Here is a 7,798-nt window from a genome sequence, read left to right as displayed (position 1 = left end):
GGACAAGAGGAAAGGAGACGGGCAGTAGCCCCTAAGCCTAGAAAAAGATGTATGTGGTGTGATAGTTTGCAACACGAGAGAAAGGATTGTGCTGCCTATCAAGAGGCCTTGGCACAATAGCTTAACTTTTGGAAAGATGGCAAGATCCATGCACAAGAAACGGGATTGCCTCTTGCTTTGAATTTTGGAAAGAGAGGTGTGTAGAAGTTGTTGGAAGACTTGGCTGTCCGAAATGCTTATGCAGCGGTACATGCTTCTACTTTTGGTCTACAGTTGGATAGAATGCATGGCCAAGTGATGGTTGGTCCAAAGGCTGAAATATGGACACATGCTTTACATGCAGCTAAAAAGAGAAAGGTCATTGATAGTGAAATGTCTCATGCAGGGCAAGACATTCGTGGCATAACTGGTTGGGAATCACCGGTAGATACATATTCAGTGTATGCATATTTAGCGAAGGTACAAAACACAGATGTACTTGTGGAAGAAAAGCGAAAAAGAGATGAAGATATTGCAGGGACATCTAAAAGAATGACAAAAAGAAGTATGGATCAGCCTAAAGCTACAAATCAGCCACCTCCCGAGCATGATATGGAAGAGGTCAGTCAGAAGCAAAAACAGGATAATAAACAAGAGGGCGAAAAGAAGGGCAAACAGCCAAGATATAAGCTGCAATCTCACATTGAGACAGCCACAAATCTTAAGAAGGTTCTTGAAGAACGGATCTTAAACAGTCGGGTGGAATTTACCTTGGGAGAGGTGCTTGGCATTGCCAAGCAAGAATTTCATGATGAGATCATTGACATAATTAAAAGGAAGCGTCAATTTTTTGGTGATACCACTAGTGCATTGCTACAATTTGAAGAGGAAACAGGTTTGTTGGGTATTCGGGCTGAATATGGGCATGAAGTGAGTACAGGATTGTCTATGCAGGATGCTACTAATCAATGGATAGCAAGTGAAAAAGAGAAGAAAGTGGCTGAAAATGCATTGTCTTATAGCAATATGCATTGTGGAGTAAGGCAAATGCAACAATATGGGGAAGAGACTCTAGAATTTATTCCTCGAAGTCACTACACAAGAAATCATTGGGCTAGAGCTACCACTGAAATGGTAGTGAAAATAGGGGAGTGTGAAACTCCTTGTGTTGCTTTACTTGACCATGGGTCTGAGATAAATATCATTGAGTGGGGATTGTATGAAAATGGTGCATGGCCTGTGGTGGACACTAATCATGGTTAGCGTATGAAGGCTGCAAATAATTCTTCAGGGGAGCTCTATGCTGCATGTCCTAATGTAAAAGTGACAATTGGTGATGTATAGGAAGAGCAACACTTCTTTGTACAAGATAATTCCTCATATGCAGTGATTTTGGGACAGCCCTATATTACAGGTGTGAGTATGGAAACAAAGGTGCTTGATGATGGTTCTACTTATGCATGAGTCAAAAGCAAAGATGGGAGGAAAGCTGTCCAATTTCTTACTGTTTGTGTTAATCATCCTAGAAATCGTGATACGCTTCGAGAGTCTCCTTTGGTTCCAAATGCAAGGGAATTCAAAGACCTAGATTTTCATTAAGCACTACTATAATGCGGGGCTACAATAGTGCTATCAGAGGGTGTACTCGCCTCTTGATGAAATGAAGCATGTATTTACTATTGGTAATTCTCAGTTTACAGCAAACAGTTCATGTTGGTTTAAGCCTATGGAAGCTATGTGTAGGGCTGAACACATATTTATGAAATGGGCTATTAAGAAACTGAGATCATTGGGGATGTTAGCTGAAAATGATGGCATTTCAGGCATCTTTTATGGGTTGAATATTACTGACACTATGGCTGAAATTTTAACAACTATACATACAGAAAATGAGGCTGAAAATAGAGTGTTGTCAGTATGTTCTTTGGATATGTATGATGTTATAGCATTGTTTACTCAGGAAGGATTACAATGGGCTAAAGCACTTGTGGAAACAAAGTATAAGACAATTGACAAAAAGGTGAAACCAATTGCTTTACCACTTCCACCAAAGAGTGAGGGTATGTATGAAAAAGTGTCAAGGCAGCCAAGCTTACAGGATCCTAAAGATATAGGTCATCAGTTTACATCTGGAACATTACAGGAATTGAAAGTTGGTGCAGAAGGGTTTCTTTTGCCTGTTGAGAGAAACTGTTTTATGCAGATGTTGGCTAGACATGGGAAGGCATTTGCATTTCAACCAAGTGAAATAGGTTGTGTGGATCCAAATGTTGTCTCTCCTATGGTCATATTTACTGTGCCACATGTACCATGGAGCTTGAGGCCTATTCCAGTGCCTAAAGCTTACTTGCCAAAGCTGATGGATTTGCTAAATGAAAAGATTTTCATGAAGATCTTGGAGCCTTCTTCAGCCCCATACTCAAATCGTTGGTTTACTATGCCCAAAAAGAATGGGGCTTTGAGATTTATTCAAGACATGCAACCGGTCAATAAAGTGACCATAAGAAATGTGGGTGCAGGTCCTGTGGTTGATGAACTTGGAGAGGCTTTTGCAGCCAGAGCAATCTATTCTTTGGGTGATCTTTACTCGGGGTATGATCAGTTTCAGCTTGCAATTGAAAGTAGGGATATCACAACCATGAAGACTCCTTTAGGGTTAGTACGGATGTGTACTCTCCCACAGGGTGCAACAAACTGAGTGGCACACATAACAAACGCTATGAATAGGGTACTCAAGGATTTTATACCACAATTGACTATGCCCTTCTTGGATGATGTTCCAATCAAAGGGTGTGCAATGGATGAAAAAATGAAGAGATGGATGCTCATGGATGTAGACACTTTGTTACAAATCATATTGTGGATTGTGAGAGGATTTTGACACGTCTAGAAGAGGTGCATTTAACTCTTTCTAGACAAAAGTTTGTCTTTGGAGTTGAGGAGGTTTTGATTGTTGGGCATATGTGTGGGCCTTATGGGCGAAGGCCATCACCAGTAAAAATAGATGGGATTGATAGAATGCGAGATGTATGCACAAATGTATCAGAGGTGTGTAGATTCTTAGGTGCATGTGTGTTCTATTTGATATGGATTCCTCACTTTACACATGTAGTTGATGTTCTTTATCAGCTTCTGCGGAAAGGTTAAAATTTTCATTGGGAAAGGAAGCATCAGAAAGCAATGAAGAAATTGAAGCAACTCTTAAAATTTGCTCCTACATTGAGAAAGGCTGACTATTCATATGGGAAGCCTATCATTATTACTATTGATACAAGCCCAATCGGGATTGGATGGGCAATTGGGCAAGATGATGAGGAAGGGGAAAGGTATGCAATATGCTTTGGTGCAAAAGTATTGACTGAACGACACAGAAGGTATCCACAAGTAAAAAGAGAATTATGGGGAATTGTGACAACCCTTAAATGTGATAAGGAGTATTTTATGGGTGCTCATGTAGTCATTGAGACTGATTGTTTGCCAGTATTGGGTATGATTACTAGTTGTGCTACCCCGGATATTGCTATGCTCCGGTGGATTGCATACATCAAATCTTTGAACCTTGAATTTCAGCATATTGTAGCAAGAGATAACCCAGTGGCAGACATGTTATCTCGAGCACGCTATGAGAATGAAGATGGGATGATGGATGAGGAGGAAGAAGATGACTTTCTTATGGCTGAAAATGATGTCACAAGAGTGAATTTAGTAATGCAAAGTGTTGCTACAGCATTAACAGAAGCTTGGACAACAAAGAGAAGACACTTTAGATGTTTTGCATCTTGTGCAGAAGTGTTTCTGGAAGACAAATATGCAGGAGAATGGCTGAGAATTGGTCAATATCTCAGTACATTAATAAAGAGAGATGAATGGTCAAATAAGCTTATGGATTTTTCTTAAAAGATGGATACTTATGGAAACATGCTAAAAAGAAACAGGGTATGCCATTGCGAGTTTTGAGTGACAGAGCTTCACAAGTAAAAGTAATGCAAGAATTTCATGAAAGTTTGTGGGCTGGTCATAGAGGTGTTTGGGGTACTTTTACAAAGATCAAAGAAAGATATTGGTGGTAGGGTATGTATAAGGATGTTGCTCACTTTGTGGAAACATGTACGACATGTCAAATGTATTCAATTATGAGGCATCGGGATGGATTGCAACCCACATATCCATTGTCTCTTCATTTTAAGTGGGTGGTGGATTTGGTCACAATGCCTATAGGTCTTTGGCAAATGAGGTATCTTGTGCTTGCTCGTGAAGACTTGACTAATCAAGTGGAAGGGAGAGCTCTACGTACTAAGACGACAAATGCCATATGTACTTTTCTTTTAGAATAGATCTTTTGTCGATATGGTTGTGTGGGAAAAATTACAGCAGATAGGGGTGAGTTGGATGCAGATGAAGCTCATGATTTCTTTGCACGGTTGGGGATAAATCTTGCTTTAACTTCAGCCTATAACCCTGAAGGAAATTGCAAAAGTGAAAGAGGTCATCCACCTATTGTGAAGGCATTGGCAAAAGCATGTGGAGAGAAGATAAAAGAGTGGCCATGATTGCTCCCTTATGCTGTGTGGGCTGACAGAACAACTCATAGTGTTGTTACAGGATATATGCCTGCAGAATTGATGTATGGTCAAAAACCTATCATGCCGATAGAAGAGATGACTATCACATGGAGTGTGTTACCTTGGGAGGAGGAGTTGAATCGAGAGGAGTTGTTGGCCTTATGCATTAGACAGTTGGAAAGAAAGTCAGAAGACATAGAGGCAGCAACTACAAAGTTAAGGGCAGCAAGGATACAAAATAAGAAACGGTTTGACAAAAGACATAGACTGAGACCAAGAACCATACAAGATGGGGATTGGGTATTGGTTTATGATAGCAGTTTAGATAACTAGCATAGTGCCATGCATAAAGTTTCCAAGAGATAGTTTGGACCCTATGTGGTAAGACAGGTATTTGATAATGCTACTTATGCATTAAATGAGCTGGATGGGATAGCCATAAAACTTTCAATAGCAGGGAAAAGAATCAAATTATTCAAAAGGCGAGAATCTACTGCTTATGAGTTGCCAAAATTGGAAGAAAATAGTGGCCATGATACAGGGGCTAGCCAGGAAGATATGGAAGATGAAGAAGTAAAGGATATGGTTGCAAAGGATGAGGACTCAGAATCCGATGACAACTAGTATTTTGGCACATACCGGAGGATGTGCAAGTTCAGAGGGGTGGATGTCGTGATGTTATGAGGACATAGTGTGAAAATATATGGAATGCATCATCATCCGACTTCTCTATTGATCTAGAGAGTCAATGTGATCTGAGCCATTAGTACTAGTGCAAATTGCATGAATTATCCAAAAATACTAGATTTTTGGATTATTTTAGTCTATTTTTTATATTATTTATTGTAAAAATCTGAAAAAGTTAGAAAAAGCTTCTAGATTAGGATGGCATGCAAAAAGCTAGTGGCTTTTTCAACCAGTTAGGGGATTTTCACAAGAAGGACAAATTGACGAAATCGCGCGCGTCGCGATCACTATAAATAGGTTGAAAACTACAGATTGAACTGAAAGAAGAAGAAGGAGTGATCTGGGAGATCCGTGACCAGATGTCCTGGAGTTTTAACCCTCTTTTGGAGCCAACGGAGCCATCAGATTTGGATTCTGGGCAGCAAAGAAAGAGCTGATTTTTTTTATCCACGTTTTTTGTCTACGAAGGAGCTCCAGGAGAACTAATGCCTGGAGATTGCTTCTGAGTAGAGCAAAGATTCCAAGTTCTTTCAATACATATTGTTTCAATTCATTGTGATTTATTTCTATCGTGTTTACCACTTGGGTATTCTCTATCTTCTCTTCCATCTCCTATCTCTACTTCCTTCTACTTCTAATCCTCGGTGGATTCGACCTTTTGACAAAAACCCCTCCGACACTGCCACGAGAGGTCTCTCCACAGATTGATTTGATTGTAGGAGGATGCATGGATGCGAGGGGGACTCTCGTTATAAATTCCTTGCCTCTGGGTCCTACTCAAACGATCTGCATGACTCGAGATAGATTCTCAAGGGCCCTTATTACTAGTGCAAGGTGGAATCATGGAGGAAATAAAGTGCATCCTCACGGATTGCAGATATTGTTCCTTTTGAACAAGACTTGTATCTCCGATAAAATGCCAATGTTAAGTTTACTTCCAAGGAACCTATTTGAATTTATTTTTGTGTCAGTGCCATAAAAATGCTTAATTAAGGAAGCTGATTTTACCTATCGCACATAAATGTGATAGGGCTAATTAAATATCTAAAGTACGCCTATTGAGAGAAGCAGGTGGGCGGAACCCCCAATGGGTCTGTTCTATGACAGGGTGGTCCCAGAGAACTGGGAGGCTTCTCACAAGATTTCACCCTCGTTCGACCTTTAGGCAACGCGGGTTAATACTCGAGTTCATACCGATTTTTGGGGACCGCCATGGGGTTATGCCCTAGGGGCAGAGAGGTGGAGCGACGTATCCCTCTGGCTTCTACTTCTCCTTGAACCAAGTGGGGTATGGACTTGCTTTGGATTGAGCAACTCCGCATATAATAGAGTGATCAGGAAACCTTGACCACCAGGGATTCAAGATTCAGGTTGATCCTAGTAGGTTCATTAGCCGCGAACATTTCGTTGCGAGATAGACTCAAGAAACCCTAGGTGATGGACTGCCAAAAACGTGCTTGGATAGGGCATGTTACAATTGATATCAGAGTTGACCAATGACTAAAACAATTAGGAAAAAATCGGAAAGAGTGAGGCAATGTTTTCAATAGAAAATATTTTTCTTTTTACTCACTTGTGGATTGCTGCTGCTTCCAGACTTACGATGCATGGAGCAGGTTCCTCATATTTCATATCATGTTCATCAGGACAACTATGAACTCTTCACGCTATCGCAGATGGTCCAACATGATGGGGATCCTAGATTGGCTCTACAACCCCTCACCGATGTATGTGGAAAGGCATTGGACTTGGAGCGTGAGATACTACTACATAGAGGCCAACCGACTCGCCTATCTTCAAAGCAATCTAAAGAGGTTAAAGTGGTTGGAAGACTTGAAGATTATCAAGTTATTCATCTTCCATGAGGCTCGTGTGAACTCGACCCTACACATCGGACGTCGGCAAGTAGATCAGAACTGCTACATCTACAAAGAGGTGGTTAAAATTTTACCATCGGACGGAATTAAAGTAATGAGGTGAAATGAACATCATGGCTATCAAAAACAGGGATTTCTTGAACTTCCCATGACTTATCACTTCCTGAGAATTCATTCCCCCAATCCATACTATTATTATGTCCCTGTAGCTGAATCCAATAGGGAATTATTAACCTGGCATTAATGTTACCCTTGAAAAGAAAATCATCTCAGCCAAACCCTATCTACTCCTGAATAATTGTACTTGAGGCTTATGCTTCCCTATGGTTAAATAAGAATTTTATGTTCATTCGAATGGTTGCATAGTTGCAATGGAAAATGTGTGCATTGATTTAAGTTGTATAGTGATGTGTAAATGCAATCCTAACACAAAAATTTTAAACTGGTAACTAGATATAACCCCAAGCAAAGATCCAGAATCATGTTTCTGCACTAAGATCAGTAGAGGCACAAGAGAAGAAGTTTCTTCTCAAACAAATCAAACCACCAAAATTTGACAGAAAAGGGAAGACTGTTGAAGCTGATGCCAAAATATGGATTGAATCCATGGAGGACTATTTCAGTGTAGCCGGAACAACACCTGTGAACCAAGCCATGATTGCCAAGCTCAAGCTCATCGACGAAGCTAGGCTA

This window comes from Lygodium microphyllum, chromosome 23 (genome assembly GCF_053477565.2).
Source record: "Lygodium microphyllum isolate KBCC chromosome 23, Lygodium_microphyllum_v1.1.10, whole genome shotgun sequence".
Lineage (NCBI taxonomy): Eukaryota > Viridiplantae > Streptophyta > Polypodiopsida > Schizaeales > Lygodiaceae > Lygodium > Lygodium microphyllum.
This window is presented reverse-complemented; position numbering follows the sequence as displayed.